Here is a 24209-nt window from a genome sequence, read left to right on the forward strand (position 1 = left end):
TAAATGTGTTAGTCATATTCTTCATGATGCACCCATTATCTTTCAATTATTATCTTTTATGTGAGCATCATTGAAATCATTATGCCTAGCTAAAAGGGCATTAAAGAAAAGTGCTTGTTGGGAGAAAACGCAATATTTACCCCTACTGTTTTTGTGTACTCACATGATTATGCTACTATAGTAATCATTTTTATAGCTTTTATTTCAATAAAGTGTCAAGTAAGACCTTTGGGATGATCTATGGTGATAGTTGCTTCGATCTTGCTGAAAAACAGAAACTTTTGCGCCCAGGAGATTAGTTTTAATTTTTAACAGAAGCGCGATAAAATACTAATTCTTTTTGAAGAAGATTAATAAACAAATTGCCTAGGACTTCCTAATTTCTGAGGATTTTTGGAGGTACGGAAGTATTCGAGAGTTACAGATTACTACAGACTGTTCTATTTTTGACAGATTCTGTTTTGGATGCATAGTTTGCTTGTTTTCTAGTTTCTATGGCTTATATTGCTTAATATAAATTGTAGAAATGATATGGTACAGTAGGCATCATGTGAGACAAATCTGAATCTTGTCTTAATAGTACCTAAGTGGTGATTTGCTTTCTTATACTAACGGAGCTTACGAGTTTTCTTTTGAGTTTTGTGTTGTGAAGTTTTCAAGTTTTGGGTAAAGTTTTGATGGACTACTGAATAAGGCACCCCAAGGTAATATTCAAGGACAACCAAGAGCCTAAGTGATAGAGGCGATGGTGTCCCGAAGTTTCGATGAGATGGTGGCTATCGATTTCTGTGGGAGTCGACCTTGACGATCCGACTACAAACATGCGAGACGTCGCGCCTTAGCAATCGCTAAACCAACTTCCCAGGGGTTATTGACCACGCCGGAGCACGATCAACCTGACCACGAGGGTTTGTTTCCTACGAGCAAACGAAGAACAAGCAAGAAACTGAGATTGCAATCTGGATATTGCGAATATAAGATGAAAGCTCTATTGATCAAGGTGGGGTTCTGTGATGTATTGGTCTGGTCGTTGAACACAAACGAAGTACGCGAAGTTGCAGCTATGGCGAAGTTTTAATCTAAACAAAACCCAAAGTCTAAACAATTCCCTATGGGATGTATATATGGAGGAAAGAGGAGGAAATTTCATGGCCCTTGGAGGAGGGGTCCGAAACCAACCCTAACTCTTGTTTCCCCACACATACGGACTCTGAAAACAGCCTATACTTAAGTATTTCGAAATTACATGGGCCTGGCCCAATAATAGGGTGATGCAACACCTAGAATAGCCTCTGGACGAAATTTATGAAGTGGCATCTTGTATATTTCGTCCAAGGCTTCATGCACTCCTTATGGTGGCTTCAAGTCCTGAAATCATCACTTGCAACCCCGTTCTTGCTCCCCTTGCGCATTCCATCATCTCCATGCTTGGTCCTGCTCCAGTGTTCATCCCTCTTATCCATGCCAGGCCCTTCATTTGTAAGCAAAACAAATGTATCCAATTTAGGCAGCATCATATTCTGATGAACATTAGAATCATTACCAAGAAACGGAAGTACCTGATAATTTAATTGGCGTGCACAAGCTCTAGTAATTGGTCCAGTATATGTAGTAGTAGGGGCTGTGGGTGTAACAATTGTATTGATGTCCTCATCACTAAGCTTGGGGATGCCCCGGAAGGCATCCCCTCTTTCGTCTTCGTTCATCGGTAACCTTACTTGGAGTTATATTTTTATTCAACACATGATATGTGTTTTGCTTGGAGCGTCATTTTCTTTTATTGAGATTTGCTTGCTGTTATTTAGAGTAATATTTTGCATCTTTTACTTCAATAAAAAGGTCAAGTGTAGCCTTTACCATGCTTATTTTGCATGTCCATATGTTGCTGTTTTAAAAACAGAAAGTTTGCTGTTATGTTTTGAATATTTGTGAATAGTCAGGACATGATAAAATCTTGAAATTTTTACACAATGAGTAACAACAAATTATCTACAGTGTGGTCATTTTTCCGAAATTTTGGAGTTAAAGAAGTATGATTCCTCTTGCATTCTTTATAGACTATCCTGTTTAGACAGATTGCTGTTATGTTTGCTTTGTTTGCATATGTTTGCTTGTATAATGATTCTATTTGAGGATAGGAGTGTTAAATATGCAGAGGCAATTAGTAGGCAATGTCAAATAATAATTTTAATGATTTGCTATAGTAGAGAATGATAAGGTTTAGCATGGATTTATACTAACTTATCTCACGAGTTATTGTTGAGTTTTATGTGGATGAAGTTTTTAAGATTTAGGAAAACCATGATATGAAACGAATTAAGGAGACACAAAAGCTCAAGCTTGGGGATGCCCAAGGAATCCCTAATTAATATTTCAAAAAGTCTCAAGCATCTAAGCTTGGGGATGCCCCGGTAGGCATCCCACCTTTCTCTTCAACAACTATCGGTCAGTTTTGGTTGAGCCTAAGTTTTTGCTTATTCACATGATATTTGCTATCCTTGCAATTTTATTTTATTTTGTTTTGCTTGCTGTTTGAATAAAACACCAAGATCTGAAATTCTTAAATGTTAGAGAGTCTTCATATAGTTACATAATTATTCAACTACTCATTGATCTTCACTTATATCTTTTGGAGTAGTTTGTCTTTTGCTCTAGTGCTTCACTTATATCTTTTTAGAGCACAGTGGTGGTTTTATTTTGAAGAAATAGATGAACTCTCATGCTTCACTTATATTATTTTGAGAGTCTTTAGAACAGCATGGTAATTTGCTTCGGTTATGAATTTATTCCCAATATGATAGACATCCAAGAGGGATATAATAAAAACTTTCATATAAAGTGCATTGAATACTATGTGAAGTTTGATTCCTTAGGATTGTTTTGAGATATGAGGATGGTAATATGTGAATTTGAGAGGTACTTGTGTTCAAGTTTGTGATTCCTGTAACATGCACGTACGGTGAACCGTTATGTGATGAAGTTGGAGCATGATTTATTTATTAATTGTCTTCCTTATGAGTGGCGGTCGGGGATGAGCAATGGTCTTTTCCTACCAATCTATCCCCCTAGGAGCATGCGCGTAGTACTTTGTTTCGATGACTAATATATTTTTGTAATAAGTATGTGAGTCCTTTATGACTAATGTTGAGTCCATGGATTATACGCACTCTCACCCTTCCACCATTGCCAGCCTCTCTTGTGCCGCACAACTTTCACCGGTACCATACACCCACCATTACCTTCCTTAAAACAGCCACCATGCCTACCTATTATGGCATTTAAATAGTCATTCCGAGATACGTTGCCATGCAACTTCCACCATTCTGTTTATTATGACAGGCTCCATCATTGTCATATTGCTTTGCATGATCATGTAGTTGACATTGTATTTGTGGCAAAGCCACCGTTCATAATTCTTTCATACATGTCACTATTGATTCATTGCACATCCCGGTACACCGCCGGAGGCATTCATATAGAGTCACATTTTGTTCTAAGTATTGAGTTGTAAGTAAATAAAAGTGTGATGATCTTCATTATTAGAGCATTGTCCCAGTGAGGAAAGGATGATGGAGACTATGATTCCCTCACAAGTCGGGATGAGAATCCGTACGAAAAAAAGAGGCCAAAAAATGAAGGCCCAAAAAAGAAGAAAAAGAAAACAAAAGAAAAAATGAGAGAAAAAGAGAGAAGGGGCAATGCTACTATCCATTTACCACACTTGTGCTTCAAAGTAGCACCATGATCTTCATGATAGAGAGTCTCCTATGTTGTCACTTTCGTATACTAGTGGGAATTTTTCATTATAGAACTTGGCTTGTATATTCCAATGCTGGGCTTCCTCAAATGCCCTAGGTCTTCATGAGCAAGCAAGTTAGATGCACACCCACTTAGTTTTCTTTTTAAGCTTTCATACACTTATAGCTCTAGTGCATCCGTTGCATGGCAATAACTACTCACTCACATTGATATCTATTGATGGGCATCTCCATATCCCATTAATACGCCTAGTTGATGTGAGACTAGCTCCTTCCTTTTGTCTTCTCCACAACCACCTTCTATTCCACCTATAGTGCTATGTCCATGGCTCATGCTCATGTATTGCGTGAAAGTTGAAAAAGTTTGAGAACATCAAAAGTATGAGTCGATTGCTTGGCTTGTCATCAGGGTTGTGCATGAGTTGAATATTTTGTGTGATGAAGATGGAGCATAGCCAGACTATATGATTTTGTAGGGATAAACTTTCTTTGGCCATGTTATTTTGAGAAGACATAATTATTTTGTTAGTATGCTTAAAATATTATTGTTTTTATGTCAATATTAAACTTTTGTTTTGAATCTGATGGATTCGAATATTCTTGCCACAATAGAGAACATTACATTGATGAATATGTTAGGTAGCATTCCACATCAAAAAATCTGTTTTTATCATTTACCTACTCGAGGACGAGCAGGAATTAAGCTTGGGGATGCTTGATACGTCTCCAACATATATATAATCTTTGATTGTTCCATGCTATTATAATATCAATCTTGGATGTTTTATATCCATTTATATGCTATTTTATATGATTTTTGGGACTAACCTATTAAGCTAGAGCCCAGTGCCAGTTTCTGTTTTTTCCTTGTTTTTGAGTTTTACAGAAAAGGAATGCCAAACGGAGTCCAATTGACGTGCCAATTTTTTGATGATTTTTTATGGACCAAAAGAAGCTTCCAGAGTAGAAGAGTTGGGCCAGAAGAGTCTCGAACCATCCACGAGGGTGGATGGCGCGCCCTACCCCCTGGGCGCGTCCCCCTGTCTCGTGGACGACTCAGAGACCCCCCTGACGTGAGACCGACGCCAAAAATACCTATAAATACAGAAACCTCCAGAAAATAACCTAGATCGGGAGTTCCGCCGCCGCAAGCCTCTATAGCCACCAAAAACCAATCATGGCCCTATTCCAGCACCCTGCCGGAGGGGGGATCCATCACCGGTGGCCATCTTCATCATCCCGATGCTCTCCATGACGAGGAGGGAGTAGTTCACCCTCGGGGCTGAGGGTATGTACCAGTTGCTATGTGTTTGATCTCTCTCTCTCTCTCTCATGTTCTTGATATGGCACGATCTTGATGTACCACGAGCTTTGCTATTATAGTTGGATCTTATGATGTTTCTCCCCCTCTATCTCCTTGTGATGAATTGAGTTTTCCTTTTGAAGTTATCTTATCGGATTGAGTCTTTAAGGATTTCAGAACACTTGATGTATCTCTTGCATGTGCTTATCTGTGGTGACAATGTGATATTCATGTGATCCACTTGATGTATGTTTTGGTGATCAAATTGCGAGTTATGTGACCTTGTGAACTTATTCATAGGGGTTGGCACACGTTTCCGTCTTTACTCTCCGGTAGAAACTTTGGGGCACTGTTTGAAGTCCTTTGTGTTGGTTGAATAGATAAATCTGAGATTGTGTGATGCATATCGTATAATCATACCCGCGGATACTTGAGGTGACATTGGAGTATCTAGGTGACATTAGGGTTTGGTTGATTTGCGTCTTAAGGTGTTATTTTACTACGGACTCTAGGGTTGTTTGTGACACTTATAGGAATATCCCAACGGATTGATCGGAAAGAATAACTTTGAGGTGGTTTCATACCCTACAATAATCTCTTCGTTTGTTCTCCTCTATTAGTGACTTTGAAGTGACACTTTGTTGCATGTTGAGGAATAGTTATATGATCCAATTATGTTATTACTATTGAGGGAACTTGCACTAGTGAAAGTATGAACCCTAGGCCTTGTTTCAATGCATTGCAATACCGTTTCGCTCACTTTTATCATTAGTTACCTTGCTGTTTTTATATTTTCAGATTACAAAAACCTATATATACCATCCATATTGCACTTGTATCACCATCTCTTCACCGAACCAGTGCATCTATACAATTTACCATTGTATTGGGTGTGTTGGGGACACAAGAGACTCTTTGCTATTTGGTTGTAGGGTTGTTTGAGAGAGACCATCTTCATCCTACGCCTCCCACGGATTGATAAACCTGAGGTCATCCACTTGAGGGAAATTTGCTACTGTTCTACAAACCTCTGCACTTGGAGGCCCAACAACATCTACAAGAAGAAGGTTTTGTTGTAGACGTCAGCAACATACCCGGGGTCTGTTGCACCGACAAGAATGTTATGGTGGATGTTTGTTCCTACAAATGCATGCTTGTTACTCAACTTGAATTGAATGGCATTGCCTTTGAGCACATAAAATACTTGTATGCGAATGATCCTACTTTTGCTATTCCATATACCAAATGTTTGACGCATACATCTTGGGAACACTATTACATCAAAGATGATTATCTGATGAGAGCTAACAAACTATGTATCCCCGAGTCTTCTCTTTGTTTGTTACTTTTTCAAGAAGCTCATGGAGGAGGACTTATGGGTCATTTTGGACGCAACAAGACATTGCCATGCTCTCCAAGATCTACTTTTGGCCCAAGATGTTCTGCGACATCTCATGCTTCACCAACCAATACTCTACATATCGCAATGCTAAGTCTAAAGCTCAATCTCATGGTCTCTATATGCCACTTCCTATTCCGTATCACCCATAGCAAGATATTAGTATGGACTTTGTGCTTCATTTGCCCAGAATTCGAAATGTGAAAGATTCTGCTACTTATTGAGCTTGCGTTGATTTTTCCCTTGAACAAGAAAGTGTGATGCAACAAACTAGAGAAAAGTATTTCCCTCAGTTAAGAACCACGGTATCAATCTAGTAGGAGGCACAAGCAAGTCTCCAATCTATCCAACTGCACAAACTAATAAACACTTGCACTCAACACGAGAAAGGGGTTGTCAACCCCTTCACGGTGACGAACAAGGGTGAGATCTAAAAGAGATAGGTATAAAAGATAAATAAGAAGGCAAACTAAAATAAATCTAAATAAATTGTGGCAAGGTATTTTTGGGTTTTTTGGTTCATAGATCTGAAAATATATGATGGAAAATAGACCCGGGGGCCATAGGTTTCACTAGAGGCTTCTCTCTTGAAAGAAAACATACGACGGGTAAACAAATTATTGTCGAGCAATTGATAGAAAGCGCAAAGTTATGAAGATATCCAAGGCAATGATCATGAATACAGGCATCACGTCCGTGTCAAGTAGACGGACTCCTGCCTGCATCTACTACTATTACTCCACACATCGACCGCTATCCAGCATGCATCTAGGGTATTAAGTTCATAAGAATGGAGTAACGCCTTAAGTAAGATGACATGATGTAGAGGGATAAACTCAAGCAATATGATGAAAACCCCATCTTTTTATCCTTAATAGCAACAATACAATATGTGCCTCGCTACCCTTACTATGTCACTGGGTGAGGACACCGCAACATTGAACCCAAAACTAAGCACCTATCCCATTGCAAGAAAAGCAATCTAGTTGGCCAAACCAAACCAATAATTCGAAGATAAATACAAAGATATTTTCTCATGCATAAAAGAGTTCAGAAAAGACTCAAATAATATTCGTAGATAATCTGATCATAAATCCACAATTCATTGGATCTCGACAAACACACCGTAAAAGAATATTACATCGGATAGAACTCCAAGAACATCGAGGAGAACATGGTATTGAAGATCATAGAGAGAGAAGAAGCCATCTAGCTACTAGATATGGACCCTTAGGTCCGTGGTAAACTACTCACGCTTCATCGGAACGGCAACAAGGTTGATGTAAATGCCCTCCGTGATCGAATCCCCCTCCGGCAGGGTACCAGAAAAGGCCCCAAGATGGGATCTCATGGGAACAGAGGCTTGCGGCGGCGGAAAAGTATTTTGGTGGATGCCTGTGATGGTTTGGGAATCTTTGGGAATTTATAGTGCGAGAATTTTGGTGGAGGACACCTGAGGGGCCCACAAGCCCTCAGGGCACCCCCAGGGGTGCGCCTAGGAGGCTTGTGGCCTCATCGGGAAGCTTCTGGCCCTCTCTCCGAGATCCGCGGATGTCTTTTGGTCCAAGAAAAATCATTGTAGAGTTTTATTCCGTTTGGACTCCGTTTGATATTCCTTTTCTGTAAAACTCAAAAAATATGGAAAAAACGGAAACTGGCACTGGGCTCTAGGTTAATAGGTTAGTCCCCCAAATAATATAAAATAGCATACTAATGCATATAAAACATCCAAACAGATAATATAATAGCATGGAACAATAAAATATTATTGATACGTTGGAGACGTATCAAGCACCCCCAAGCTTAATCCCCGCTTGTCCTCGAGTAGGTAAATGATAAAAACATAATTTTTGATGTGGAATACTACCTAACATATTTATCCATGCAATTTTGTTTATTGTGGCATGAATATTCAGATCCATAAGATTCAAAACAAAAGTTTAATATTGACATAAAAACAATAATACTTCAAGCATACTAATAAAGAAATTATGTCTTCTCAAAAGAACTTGGCCAAAGAAAGTTATCCCTACAAAATCATATAGTCTGGCTATGCTCCATCTTCATCACACAAAGTATTTCATCATGCGCAACCCGGATGACAAGCCAAGCAATCGTTTCATACTTTTGGTGTTCTCAAACTTTTTCAAATTTCACGCAATACATGAGCGTGAGCCATGGATATAGCACTATAGCTGGAATAGAATATGGTGGTTATGGAGAAGACAAAAAGAAGGAGAAAGTGTCACATCCCTAGTTCTGGTATGCACTAGGCTAGCCCTTCATGTGAGCATCATGTTTAAGTTCAAATGAAATTTGAATTGAGGAATTTTCAGAAGCCTCAGAAGACCTCTAAAAATAACCAACATTTAAATCTCATCAAATGAGTCCAAGAAAATGTTCCTGTTAATCTCTGGGAATATTGGCAAGGGATAAAATTCAAACCAATATTTCTAGAATCTCAGAAACAATTATTTTGGGCCTTTGAATTAATCCAATAAATATTTGAATTGGATCTATATTTGTTATATAACAAATATATGTTCAATAATTCTGGAAATTTTTGTGTAGCTTTGGATAAGTCCATTTAGTTCACACAATTATTTTCATGAATTTTGAAAATGGTTTGGTCTTTGAACTAAACCAGAACATAATAGCAAAAATGGAAAAAGAGAACAAATTAAATAACTCAGAGAGAGAGAGAGAGAGTTAGTACCTAGGCCGCCTACCTGTGCGGCCTTCTCCTGAAGCCGGCCCAGCCAAGCCACCTCCCCTGCCAGTTGTCTTCCTCCTCTCGCTAGAAGGCAGAGGGGAAGCAGCGCATGGCGCTCGCGCGCGCGGGCACGCAGCTGCCTGCCTGGCCCCTCCCTGGCCAGCGCGACGCTGGGATCGTCACCCTGTGGCCTCTGGAACCCACCGACCCCTCTTTCACTTTTCCCCCTTGCCCCCTCGCTCTCTTCACGCCATGGCTGACGCGCTCGTCGCCGCCATTCGCTGCCACGCGGCCACAGCCACCACCTTGCCCCTCTGCCGTCCCCAAGAGCTCCGCCCCGACCTCTCCTTCATCTCCGCCGAGCCAAACGACGCCGGAGCGCCCCGCAGCGCCGCCATCGCCGTTGTCTTCGTCCTCTGCATCGACAGTCATCGTCGTCAATTCGCAGCAACCCGACCGCGCCCGACCTCGCCGACGACGCCGTCAGACGTGGTGTGAGCACCCGCGTCGTCTCCCCCTTCTCCCCTGGTCGCGCTCGCCCTCTAGGCCGTAGCCCCGCCATGACCGAAAGCTTGCTCGCCGCCATCCATGTCGTTGCCGTGGCGAGAGCCCACACACATCACATCCGACGACGCTATCATCCTCAGCACACTCCCAGGAGCCAAGAACACCCACAGATCCTCCTCCCGTGCGCCGTGGCGCCTGACCCGCTGACACTGAACTCTGGCCGCCGCCTCTGTGGTAGCCGTCGTCATTTCCGGTGACCCCGAGGCCTCTCGATCACTCTTCTAGACGCGGTCGAGCGCGAGCTATCTTCTGGTGGCCTTCGCGCGTCCAGCCGCCGCCCGTAGCGCGTTCCCGAGCGTCGCCGCTGCGTTTGTGTGCTCGCCGCCGTTCAACTCCGGCATGCTGACATGGCCGCGTGATTAGTGCTAATCGTTGCTAGCTAACCAACCTGTAGTCACTGACTAGTGGGCGCAGTGCCCTAATAGTTTTAACTTAATCACTAATTAGAGCAAGTGCCACTGACATGTGGGCCCAGGCCTTAACTAATCTAGATTAGGTTTAGTTTAATTTTAATTAACTCTATTAGTTAACCGTGTCACTGACGTGTGGACCCCACACGTCTGGTTTGACCTGGAGCGAGCCGTTGACCTGCTGACGTCACTGTGAGGTCATTCTGACACAATAATTCCTTTCTGGAATTTAAATAAATCTTAAATGATTTATTATTTTTAGAAAATGCCCAAAACTTCTAAAAATCATAGAAAATTATCTATAACTCCAAATAAGATAAGTTATTTATGAAAAATGATCAGAAAAATATGAAGAATCTGTTTATGGTACTTTCATGCATGTTTGAACAAGTTAACCTCACTGAATAGGATAAATCATGATTAGGGCAATTTATGAACTAGCATTTGGAGCTGGAGTTTAACCCTGTTTGAATTCCACTTCAATTAACTTGGCTTACTGCTGCATTAGGTCAATTCAGTTCCTTAAGATGACATGTCATTCATTTGATTGTGCATTGCAGTGAATGTTGTTTCTTTTGTGTTTTCCGGTGGTTGTTCCCTCTTAGTAGATGATGTTTCCGACGACGTGATCAATGACACCGATGAAGAGCTATACTATCTTCAGAAGTGCCACGCAAGCAAAACACCCTTGTTCATTCTGATACAATCCCACTCTCTCGCTCTTGCTCTCTTTTACTGCATTAGGACAACGGCGATTCAACTGTTACATGCTGCGGTAGTTGAACCCCTTTTCCTCTGCATGACCTATCATTGCCACAGTAAATAGATGAAACCCACTAGCATGAGTAGGAGTTGTTTGAGCCCTGATGTGCCTAATCATTCGTGCTTGTTTGTCATGCCTACTATTGCTTAGAGTTGAATCAGGTCTGATTCATCGGGGATGAATTGGAATGTGGCGAACATGTCCTACCATTGAGAGCTAAGTGTGTGAACACGATTTGGTAAAGGTAGCAGTGAGAGGCCATGTAGGCGTACATGGTGGGTTGTCTCATTGCAGCCGTTCTCAGGAACTGAGTTATGTGTTTGTGATCCATGAACAGTTACTACCACACATTGGGTTCCGGTAACTCGGCCCCTCTCGGCTTATTAATCAACTCGATCTCTGTCCAGGAGTTGCAACTAGTTTCTGGTGTTTGTAGGTAGTGTTAGTAGTCTACCAAGTGGCACCCGGTACAGGTGGGCTTGGGACAGACTAGGCACAGTGGCACGGTGTACCAAGTGGCACCCGGATGGTGGGCTTGGGAACCCTGCACACATCATTTGGGGCCGTGAGCGACACCTCGGCCGGATCTCCTTGCGGATGGAACCCGAATAGGCGATAAACCTGGACGAGAGACTTGTGTGGTTAGTCAGGTCGTGGCCGACTCCCTCGCCAGGCTTCCGCTTGAAGGTTGTCGAGGTACACGACGTGTACATGGTGGTAAGTGGCGAGAGCGTGTGTGAAGAAGTACACCCCTGTAGGGTTATCATTATCTATTTGAATAATCGGATTCCTCGAATATGGAAACTTGGACCCCTTGCATAGTTCATAGACAAGTGAAAGTGGATACTCTAAAATGCACAAGATCAGCGTGAGTGTTATGGATGGCGTTCTCGTAGGAAGACGGGAGCGGATCCATAGTGGTGTATTGATATGGTGAATATGTGGACTCGTGTGCGCCACCTCAAAAGAGTTACTTGCAGTCGTAGTTCAGGTTAGCCACTGAGTCAAGCTGGCTTGCTGCAGTTAAACTCCACCACCCCTTTGTTGATACCGATGCATATGTAGATAGTTCTGATGTATGTCTTGCTGGGTACATTTGTACTCACGTTTTCTTATTTTATGTTTTGCAGAGAGACTTCAGTCTCGCTAGTAGTTCCGCGTGGACTTCGATGTTTAGCTTGTTACCTCAGCTACGATCTTGTACCCTTGGGAGGGTCTTGTAGATAGTCAGGCTTGTCAGCCATCTTCATTTCTAGTTCTCTGTACTCAGACAAGTTAAGCTTCCGCATGTGCTTGTTGCTTGTATGCTCTGTATGTTGGGTCATGAGACCCATGTTTGTAATATCTCGCTCCTCGGAGCCTAATGAATACATACTCTGAGTCGTAGAGTCTTGTTGTGATGCCATGTTGTACTGCACATATTGAGCATATTCTGTGTATGACTAAAATGCTTGGTATGTGTGGGATCCGACAACCTAGTTGTTTATCCTTGGTAGCCTCTCTTATGGGGAAATGTAGTCTTGTGCTTCCATGAGCCATAGTAGTCCGCTACAGCCCGGTTCACCGGAGTCCTGCTAGCCCAGCACTACTGCTCCAGAACACTTGACTGGTCGACATGTGATTCACTTTGTTCCTGTGTCTGTCCCTTCGGGGAAATGTCACGCGGTGACATCCGGAGTCCTGCTTAGCCTGCTACAGCCCGGTTCACCGGAGTCTTGTTAGCCCAGGGCTACAGCCCGGATTCACACGCTGCTGACCGACATGCTCGATGTTGGTTCATGTATGCTTGTCCCCGTAAGTTAGTGCCACTTTGGGTTCATGACTAGTCATGTCGGCCCGAGTTCTCTGTCATATGGATGCTAGCGACACTATCATATACGTGAGCCGAAAGGCGCAAACGGTCCTGGGCCATGGTAAGGCGAGACCCGTGGGAATACCGTGCATGACGCCGCAAAGTGATATGAGGTGTTACCGGCTAGACCGATGTGACTTGGAATCGGGGTCCTGACAAAAAGTCTCAAATCAACTAGGTGTATTAACGGGCAATGGAGATGCCCATCATTAGATATTAATGTGTGTGAATAGGGATTGCCATGCAACGGATGCACTAGATCTACAAGTGTATGAAAGCTCAAAAAGAAACTAAGTGGGTGTGCATCCAACTCGCTTGCTCACGAAGACCTAGGGAAATTTGAGGTAGCTCATCATTGGAATATACAAGCCAATTTCTATAATGAAAAATTCCCACTAGTATATGAAAGTGACAAAATAGGAGACTCTCTATCATGAAGAACATGGTGCTACTTTGAAGCACAGGTGTGGAAAAAGGATAGTAACATTGTCCCTTCTCTCTTTTCTCTGATTTTTTTGTTTGGGATTCTTTGGCCTCTTTTCTTTTATTTGTGATTCTTTGGCCTCTTTTATTTTTTATGAAGTCTGGAGACTCATCCCAACTTGTGAGGGAATCATATTCCATCATCCCTTCCTCACATGGGACAATTATCTAATAATGATGATCATCACACTTTTATTTACTTACAACTGAAGAATTACAACTCGATACTAGAACAAAAATATGACTCTATATGAATGCCTCTGGCGGTGTACCGAGATGTGCAATGATCAAGAGTGACATGTATAAAAAATATGAACGGTGGCCTTGCCACAAATACTATGCCAACTACATGATCATGCAAATCAATATGACAATGATGGTACATGTCATAATAAACGGAATGGTGGAAGTTGCATGGAAATATATCTCGGAATGGCTATGGAAATGCCATAATAGGTAGGTATGGTGGCTGTTTTGAGTAAGGGTATATGTTGGTTTAATGCACCGGCGAAAGTTGCATGGCACTAGAGAGGCTAGCAATGGTGGAAGGGTGAGAGTGTGTATAATCCATGGACTCAACATTAGTCATAAAGAACTCACATACTTATTGCAAAAAATTATTAGCCGCTGAAAAAAAGTACTACACACATGCTCCTAGGGGGATAGATTGGTAGGAAAAGACCATCGCTCGTCCCCGACCGCCACTCATAAGGAAGACAATCAAAAAATAAAGCATGTTCCGACTTCATCACATAACAGTTCACCATATGTAACGACCTGACCTCAGACGGTCAAATCTCTGTGCATAAGTGTCATCCCTGGATTGATAATGCTGACAAACACAATACTTGAGGATTTATAACAGAGTTCAATCACACACACTTCTTACATCGAATGTCTCAAGAGAGAGCTTAAATACAATAATATGGCTGAAGGCCATCTAACTAAGATAACTACAGAAGCTTTGAAGGTAAATGAGTCCATCAACTCCAATGGCATAGCTGAGTGCATGACAATGACCTAGCGCACCTTACTCTTCGTCTGAAAACTTTGCTACATAATACGTTGCAGCCTGTGTAGGTCAGCACATGGAATATGCTGGCAAGATAACACTATAGAGCAATGAACAAATAACAACTATCACTACATGCATATATGGCTGGTGGAGGCTCTATGGTTATCATTTCCATAAAGCTAGTTTTTCCCTACAACAAAGGAATATATTTTATTTAACTAAAAATTGGTTGAAATTATTGAGAAGGTTCCTCCAACTCAATCCCAAAATAGTAATTAACAACCCAACAAATTAAGTAAAGTGATGAGATCAAATCAATAATTCAATTACCAGATACTCAAGATGTCCATAACCGGGGACATGGCTAACCATGATTAGTTTGTACACTCTGCAGAGGTTTGCACACTTTTCCCCACAAGACTCGATCTCCTCCGTTGGATTTCTCGCACTACATGATGTTTGAGAAATGGATGACCGAGACATAGTCTTTCTGAAGAGGTCCCTTTAACCGATAGATAGGCTGGTACACCTACAATCCCCTACATCCGCTAGCCCATCATGGAAAGGTTTCCCACAACTTACTTAACTATGCCAGAGCCCATAATGGCTTGTGGCTGCACACGGAAGTTTCTAGCATGAATAATCTTATGATCCCTTTGAGCCTGGGTGGCGAACCATAGGATGATCACACGGGTACTCCGTGGTATCCCAGGATAACACTGGATTGCTCCAGGTGTCCGGACAACCACTGGGTGCTCCAGGGTGTCCCAACCAATCCACTCAGATGTGTATTAAAGTAGCCACCTTAAGTTGACCATTAATGATAACTCTCACATCTGTCATGGATCACTCAAACCAAACCACGTCTACGAGCATAGCATAGCAATATAAGCATACGTAGCAACATCCCAGGGTTTGAATAAAAGACAATAGGTTCTACCTCATCAACTACTTCCCAATACCCACAAGTATTCAAGTCCTAACCATGCAGTGTTTGAGGATTAAAACTAATGCATAAAAATTGGGTAATAAGAGATATGATCAAAGTGTTACTTGCCTTGCTGACGATCTGAAAACCCTAGTGATTCGTAGTAGCAAGCCTCGCACTCCGGAAACTCTATCGTGAACAAACAATCGCATACATAAACACTAAAGCATAAGATGCAAGGGTAAAACTCAAGAGAAAATACTATATCTGAAAGTTCAACTGAAGAGCTTCGATTTGCAAAAAGAATCATCGAATCGGAGTTACGAAACTCAAACTGCAATCAAAAGAAGTTCAAAAACAAATCTGCTTGAAACCAAATTTTAAATTTGTCAAAACCATGTTCAAGTTGATTATCTGGAAAGAGGGGAACCAGACGAAGATTTTGGCATTGGTTTCACTAGATTTGGATGAATGAGCAAAAGGTAGCGAGGATTTGAAGTTCAGGGACTAATCTGTGATAAAAGTATTCATGGATAGGTCCCTGGCTGAAAAATAAACAGAAAAAGAAAAACCTAATGAACGAACGTTCACTAACAGGAACTAACGAACAAAAATCGTTCGTTAACAGAAACTAACCGACGAACGTTCGCTAAATAACCTAATAAATAGAAAAAAAGATCTAAGCTAAACCGAAAAAACGAAAGAAAACCGAGGAAAACCGAACAATTTTTACCGGTTATCCAGAGAAAAACGACGGCGACGTCAACGGCAAGATCCGGCGCGGTTCCGGCGGCTTTGAAGGGCGATGCGGCGGCGGCGGCGCGGTCGCGGGCGGTGGCGGCACGGTGCGATGGCGGCGACGGAGGGGGGGCAGGCGGCGGGGGTGATGGTTACAAAGAGCCGGGGGGCGGCTTGCGCGAGGGGGCGCCACAGTCTGACCCGGACTCCTCCTCGCGGGAGTTCGGCGTCCGCACAGGCGACGGAGGTGGCGGCGCAAGCGCGGCCGGGCCTGGCTCGTTTGGGCCTTCGGCCTAGTCGGGCGACGATGTTTTTTTAAAAATAAATTTCGCTCGAAATAAAAATCCTAATAAAATATAAAAAATTTCTAAAAATACCAGAAATGATTTTCACTGTCGAAACCAAATATTTAGGACAAGGTGAACATTTTTCTGGCCTAGAAATGCAATTTTCAAAAATGCATATTTTTCTAATTCAAATAAAATAGCAAATAAAATATGAATAAAATATTAATTTGATTTTAAATATTCCTCTCTTTTGAAGAAGTCATATTATCTTCTCTCATTTATTTTTATTATCAGAAATAATTGGAGAGAAAATATTAAAATCAAATTGATCCTCTTTTAAATTTGAAAAAAATTCAAATATGAAAATTTGTGAAATCTCCAACTCTCTCCTTGGGTCCTTGAGTTGCTTAAGATCTCTATGATCACAACCAAATGCAAATAAAATATGATATGCATATGGTGACCTATGTATAACAACCAAATTAAAAATGGGGATGTTACACCATACATGCATGCTATGGGAATCACAAACTTTAACACAAGTATTTCTACCAATCCACAATTACTCACTAGCATGACTCTAATATCACCATCTTTATATCCAAAAACATTATTGTAGGATCGAAACTATATCTAGAGGGGGCGTGATTAGACTACTTGACCAAATAAAAACTTAACCTTTTCCCAATTTTAGTTCTTGGCAGATTTTAGCTATTGTAGGACAAGTCAAGCAATCATCACACAATTCAAGCAAGCATGCAAAGAGTATATTGGCAGCGGAAAGTAAAGCATGCAACTTGCAAGAATGTAAAGGGAAGGGTTTGGAGATTTCAAACGCAATTGGAGACACGGATGTTTTTCCCGTGGTTCGGATAGGTGATGCTATCCTACATCCACGTTGATGGAGACTTCAACCCACGAAGGGTAACGGTTGCGCGAGTCCACGGAGGGCTCCACCCACAAAGGGTAATGGTTGCGTGAGTCCACGGAGGGCTCCACCCACGAAGGGTCCACGAAGAAGCAACCACCCACGAAGGGTCCACGAAGAAGCAACCTTGTCTATCCCACCATGGCCATCACCCACGAAGGACTTGCCTCACTAGCGGTAGATCTTCACGAAGTAGGCGATCTCCTTTCCCTTACAAACTCCTTGGTTCAACTCCACAATCTTGTCGGAGGCTCCCAAGTGACACCTAGCCAATCTAGGAGACACCACTCTCCAAGAAGTAACAAATGGTGTGTTGATGATGAACTCCTTGCTCTTGTGCTTCAAATGATAGTCTCCCCAACACTCAACTCTCTCTCATAGGATTTGGATTTTGTGGAAAGAAGATTTGAGTGGAAAGCAACTTGGGGAAGGCTAGAGATCAAGATTCATATGGTAGGAATGGAATATCTTGGTCTCAACACATGAGTAGGTGGTTCTCTCTCAGAACATATGAGTTGGAATTGTGTATGTGTTCTGATGGCTCTCTCGACGAATGAAGAGGATGTGGAGGGGTATATATAGCCTCCACACAAAATCCAACCGTTACACACAGTTTTCCAATCTCGGTGGGACCGAATCAACAAACTCGGTCGGACCGAAAAGCTAAACCTAGTGACCGTTAGAGATTTTCGGTGGGACTGACATGCAACTCGGTAGGACCGATATGGTTAGGGTTTGGGCATAACGTAATCTCGGTGAGACCGATTACACAAACTCGGTGAGACCGATTTTGGTAATTAGCTAACCAGAGAGTTGGTCAGGCAAACTCGGTGGGACCAATTTGCTCTTTCGTTGAGACCGAAAAGTTACAAAAAGGAAACACTAAATTTACATTGCAATCTCGGTGGAACCGATTCGCTCTTTCGGTGAGACCGAAAAGTTATGAAAGGGAAACAGAGAGTTTGCAATCCCATCTCGGTGAGACCGAGATCCCTATCGGTAGAACCGAATTGCTAGGGTTTGGCAGTGGCTTATGACAAGTGAAACTCGGTGGCTCCAGATAGAAAGAATCGGTATGACCGAGTTTGGCTTAGGGTTTAGGTCATTTGTGGATATGGGAAAGTGGTTGAGGATTTTGGAGCATATCACTAAGCACATGAACCAAGAGGCTCATTAAGCAACACCTCATCCCTCCTTGATAGTATTGGCTTTTCCTAAAGACTCAATGTGATCTTGGATCACTAAAGTATAAAATGAAGAGTCTTGAGCTTTTGAGCTTGAGCCAATCCTTTGTCCTTAGCATTTTGAGGGTTACACTTTCACATCCATGCCATGCCAATCATTGAGCTTTCCTGAAATAGTCATCTTGGAATAGCATTAGCTCAATGAGCTATAAGTTGTTATGAATTACCAAAACCACCTAGGGATAGATGCACTTTCAATCTCCCCCTTTTTGGTAATTGATGACAACATATAGATCAAAGCTTCGACAAATGATAATAAGCATGAAATATATCGTCGCATTGAGAAGTATGTGACAAGTAAGAGCCCCCCCCCTAAATTTGTGCATATTTAAAATTTGCTTTGGACTGCAAATGCACAAAGAGTTAGAGTCATGGGTTACTCTCCCATGTCACATACATCTTGGTGGAGCGCTTAAAATGATAAGAATGAAATACATGCACTCATCACCAAGAATAGTGAATGATCACATAAGATAGATAAGATGATAATATTAAGCAAACATTAAGTGTAGCTTATGATCAAACACATGATCATCAATGTCTCACAGATAATGACGTAGTATCTCAAGCAAAAGCAAACAAAGTTCGAAAAACCACCAAATAAAACAAGAGAGAATAAAAGCAACACTCTCTCTCGAAGCCTATGATCTATACATTTTCTCCCCCTTTGGCAACAAGTTACCAAAAAGTTCCTAGAAAATGCATAGTGCTAAGTCGACACTCAGGCTTGATCTTAAGGTGGTGGTGGAGTCCGGAGCACTCCAAGGACGAAACCTTCTGTAGACGTGGTCGGGGTCGAGGCTGAAGTAGATGCTGGAGCTGGTGGAACTGAAGTTGTAGCTGGTGCAGAAGTGGTGACTCTGGTGTCAGCAACTAGCACTGCATATGATCTCTGAGCTCTGGGCACTCTGGAAAATGCATCAGTTCTAGTCTTGCCTCTCCTCTCCTGCATGTCATCCTGAAGTTGTTCCACTGCAGACTGAATCTCTGTTACTTTGACATCCAAGTCATAGAACTTTTGTTCCATGATCCTCTCTAAGCTCTGCTGATTCTGAGTGAGGGTGGCCAGTCCTTGCTCAATCCTCAGTGTGGATGCAATCAAGTAACCAAGCTGCTCTTGTTTGGTCTTCAAGAAGTACTCAGATGCCTCCTCTTGAGTTGGCATCTTGGCAGCTTTCTCCTTCCTTGTCTTATCCTTCTTTGCTTGTGCTTGGGCAGATGATGGTTCATTCTCATTCATCACAACTTGATTATCTTCAAAATCTGGATGGATGGGCAGGTGTTCCTTGTCCAATAAGTATATGCCCGTGCCCATCTTTGAGTTGATGAGCTCCTGAATCTGTGGGGCATATCCACAACTCCTCTTCTGGTCTACTGCTGTCCTCTTGATGGTCTCTACCATGAGGCTCATACCTTGAACTTTTGTGGCACATCAAAGATATGTAGCAAATTGATCGCGTGGCCCCTGATCATCTTGTGATCTCCAGATTTGGGCAATAAGGTGTGCCTCAGTATCCAATTGATAGTTGGCAGCCCTGACAGAAGATAATGCACTGAGCCAAATTTGAAAGTATCAAGTGCCTCATTTGGAATTTCCTTGTACATATTGGACATAGAGTTGTGGTCCATGTTCTTCTTGGCATAGATATCCAAGTCATCCTCATGCTCCTCTGGGGCATTGATGAGCTGTGCCCACTCAGCAACAGTAGATTGGTACCTCGTACCTTCAGACATCCATGTGATCTTTCCATCTGGGTAGAAATGTGTTGTGGAGTAGAATTGCGTAATGAGTTCCTCGTTCCACTTTGTGAGCTTCTGCCCAACAAAGTATGCTACTCCACAAGCATTGAAGCTGTCATACACTCCAGGGTAGTGTTCTTCATTGTCCTTGATGTACTCCCAATTGACCCATCTCATGTCACAAACTATGGGCTTCTTGTCCAACAAAACTGTCTCATAGAAGTCCTGCTGTTCCTTAGTGTGAAACCTGTAATCAACAGCAGTTCTTCTCCTTGAAGCATACTGATCTGATTCTCTCCACTTCCTCAGCCCTGAGTCTCTTTTGAGCTTCATGTCCTCAGCCACAGTATGAGCATCATTGTGGTCTGGGATCTTGGGCTTGAGCTTTCTCAGAACATGCTCTTCATCATCTTCTTCAGCAGCTTCAGGCACTGGGGCCTTGTTCTTTTCAGTTGCAGGTATGCTCCTCGTATTTCTCTTTGGAGCTGTCTTGACCTTTGATGCAGCCTTGGGTGCTTCCTTGGGCTTAGATGCAGTAGCCCCTGATTTGATAGCATCACCCATTAGCTTGGGTGCCTTAGGTGTTGGTGCAACAACCTCTTCTTCTTCCTCTTCTTCCATGATGGAAGCCTTTCCAAGCACTTTGGCTACGGTCTTCTTGACCCTTTCCTTCCTTTTCTTGCCTTCAGCAGCAACTGGCTCTATGGGGGTGGGTTTCTCAGTTGAAGCTCTGGCCTTTGACATAGGCTGCTTGCCTGCTGGCCTTTTGATTTTCATCCCTGGCTTTGTGCCTTGAGCTGGCTCAACTCTCTTGGAAGTTGCTTCCTCTTCTGCCACATAATCCTCATCCTCTGATTTTGAGGTTCTCTTCTTCCTCTGTTTGGTGGCATCTTTTGGCAGATTGCTAGGAGTACTTCTGCTGCCATCGTCTGAAGAACTTGAGGGACTAGTGCCCTCACTCATCTGCACTTGCTCTTCTGACATGTTCTGGCTATCACTCTGGTCTGACATGATGAACAAGCTGACTGCTGACCCTGTGAACAGTTTATAGATGAGGTAGAATAGATGAGCATCACAAAATGTAGAGATTTTTGCAAAAGAATGACTCAAAATCTTAGTTTTAGTTTCCCACTGAAATCATCTCGGATCTACCGATTTTCAAACTCGGTGATACCGAAGCAGTTTTTGGAACCTAAACTAGTGAACTCGGTCAGACCGAGTCACAGTTCGGTGGCACCGAGACTGCTAGGGTTTCACAAAGTTCCAAAATCGGTCACACCGATAAGTAATTCTCGGTCAGACCGAGTCTCACTTGTGCAATGGCATAAGCCAAATCGGTGGGACCGAGTTTTTCAACTCGGTGGGTCTGAGATGGTTTCGGCGGAAACCTAACCCTAAAGTTTTCGAATCAAAACTAGTCTACGAATGTATTGACTGGATAGGAGTGTTTCAATCGTGGCAAGAATCATTAAGAACACAATGTGCTAGGAATCGGACGGGGAATAGCACTATGATCGAGTCCATACCCTAGTTCGGCAGAGACTCGCTATGGCGGCAATGGCGGGGTTGAATTCCGTTGACGGCGATGGAGACCAGCGATTGGAGGCGGCTAGCAGCGAGGAGACGATCCGGAGACCAAGTTGGCAGAGCAGGCTATCGCGCGGGCGAAGGGGTTCGGAGAAATTTCCAAATTTTTGCCCGTGACTATATATAGCCCGACCCTGTCGGTGTGACCGAGTGGAACAACTCGGTGGCACTGAGATGCAAAACTGTATACAGTTGTTGCAACTCGGTGTGACCGAATGGTTCAAATCGGTTGCACCGAGATCGAAAACCTAGATCAACTTAATGAACTCGGTAGCACCGAAAGTAGGGTATCGGTCAGACCGAGAATTATAAAGAGGTTTTGGAAGTTTAAGTCTATGACGAATCGGGGACTCCGAGCGCTCCTCACACAGAGTGGTTCGAATCTGACTTGATCAAATTTTATGATGTAGCATGAATAGAGTTTGAGACGAGAAAAGCATAGATAGATAGAGGAGGTTCTTAGGCATTCTTGTCCATCCATTTGGCAAAAGGAAATAAAACCAAACAATCAAAACAACAAGTGGATGTCCTCGAATGAGTATAATATGCAACCAGCATGCTCACACAATAAGATGGCAAATGAAATATGTGACAAGGCATGCACAACCAATTCTAGCATCTATCAAGCAATTTGCGATGACAAGGTCATCTATATATGAGTATATTGACTTAGGAGTCAAGTGAGAACACTTGATCATAGGTCATACTCATCGTTTAAGCTCAAGTGGGGTTATCACTTTTACATAAAGCATTGTTGTGCTCACATGTTTAGAGTTGCTTTAGCTCAAGTCTTAGAGTAAAGCTCCCCCTAGATGTGATATCCCCCCTTAGAGGGATGAACTAACCTCGGGTTTTGTCGATGATGACTTCATGTAGATGTTGAAGATGTGGATGCTCAATGTTCATGTAGATCACTTGGAGCTATCCATTTGAGTGAATTGCACTTTCAATACCTACATGGGTTAGTCCCACAAGGAACAAACAAGGATATCCATAGACATAGAGTGATGCACACACAAGATGATGTCCATGAAAACTTTTAGGTTACCTTGTCCCTTGTCTTACCAACAAGAGGGTTTGTGACTCCTTGAACTAGTGCAAGATGTGGAAGTTGATTGCACTTGTTCTTGCCAAAATGATAAGAGTGAAGTATGTTGGCGGAGTCACCCTCAAGAGCTCTCTAGTTCTTCTTCTTTTGGATCCACACCATCTTGATGGGAATCCTTGGAGTTGTAGTCGTACTTGATGAAGTGGAACTTGAAGTAGTCTTGGGAATCCACTTGACTAAGGTCTTAGGAGCTTCTTCAAATGCATCAATTTCCTCTTGAAGCTTGTCCTTGCCTTTTTGCTTGTAGTCTTGTGGTGGAAGATCATCTTCAGCTTGTGTCCCCTTGGAAGAAGTATCATACTTCTCTTGTTGAGGAACAAACTTTGTCTTGGGGTATTGATCTTCTTCCCACTCAACTCCATTGGCATTGAACTTTCGTTCAAAACCAACACCTTTATTCTTCTGGTGCATTCCTTGCTTGCGCACAATTTCCTCGAATTTCTTACTCCCGGCAAGGCTTTTGTACACTCCTTTATCTATAATTCCCTTCAATAAGCTATTTTCTTGCTCAAGTGTAACTTGGCTAAGAGAATCATTAGTGGAATCAAGAGAACTACTAGAAGCAATAATATTGGATTTAGCATGATCATTGTGACTGCTAGAGGAAGAATCTTTCTTGTTCTTGTTACTAGACTTGACTTGAGGCATGTAAGTGGATAAGAGTAAATGCTTGGCAATGTAAGAAGAACTTTTCTTGTGGAGATCATCATTGATTGCTTTTAAGAACTCATGCTCTTGCTCAAGATTGAGCTTTTCAAAGCGTAATTTCTCATGAGCTCTTAAAAGTTCTCGATGATCTTCGAAGATAGTTTCATGAGCTAACTTAAGAGTGTTTAGTTCTTTAGTTAGAGCCTCAATCTTCTCCTTATCATTGTCATTCGTTTTATCTTGATTAGCATGATTAATTGATGTTTCATCATAGTATTCATCACTAGAGTTGTCAACAAGCAAATCATCACCTAACAAGTCATCTTCATCACTATTGAAATCAACATATTCGAGATGTGTTACCTTAGGACCTTTGGCCATGAAGCATCTTCCAATTCCTTCATTTGGTGAGTCAAATATGTCGTAGGAGTTGGTTGACACAAGTGCTAGACCGGCAACACCTTCATCTTGAGTATCTTCGGAGTCGGAGTGATAACTTTTCTCGGAGTGGCTGTTGGAGTCGGAGCCGGATACCCATTCACCAACATGAGCTTGATGTCTTCGTTTTGTGTAGCTCCTTGATTATTTTTCCTTCCTTTCCGAATCCTTGCTTCTTTGTGAGTATCTTCGTTCATAACGATCATCTCTACTCCTTCTCTCTCTTGGTGGTGATTATTTGCTTCTTCTTTTTGGAGAATCTTCTCTTATCTTGTAGGGAGCCGTACACTCATTGGAATA

Source organism: Triticum dicoccoides, chromosome 4A (genome assembly GCF_002162155.2).
Source record: "Triticum dicoccoides isolate Atlit2015 ecotype Zavitan chromosome 4A, WEW_v2.0, whole genome shotgun sequence".
Lineage (NCBI taxonomy): Eukaryota > Viridiplantae > Streptophyta > Magnoliopsida > Poales > Poaceae > Triticum > Triticum dicoccoides.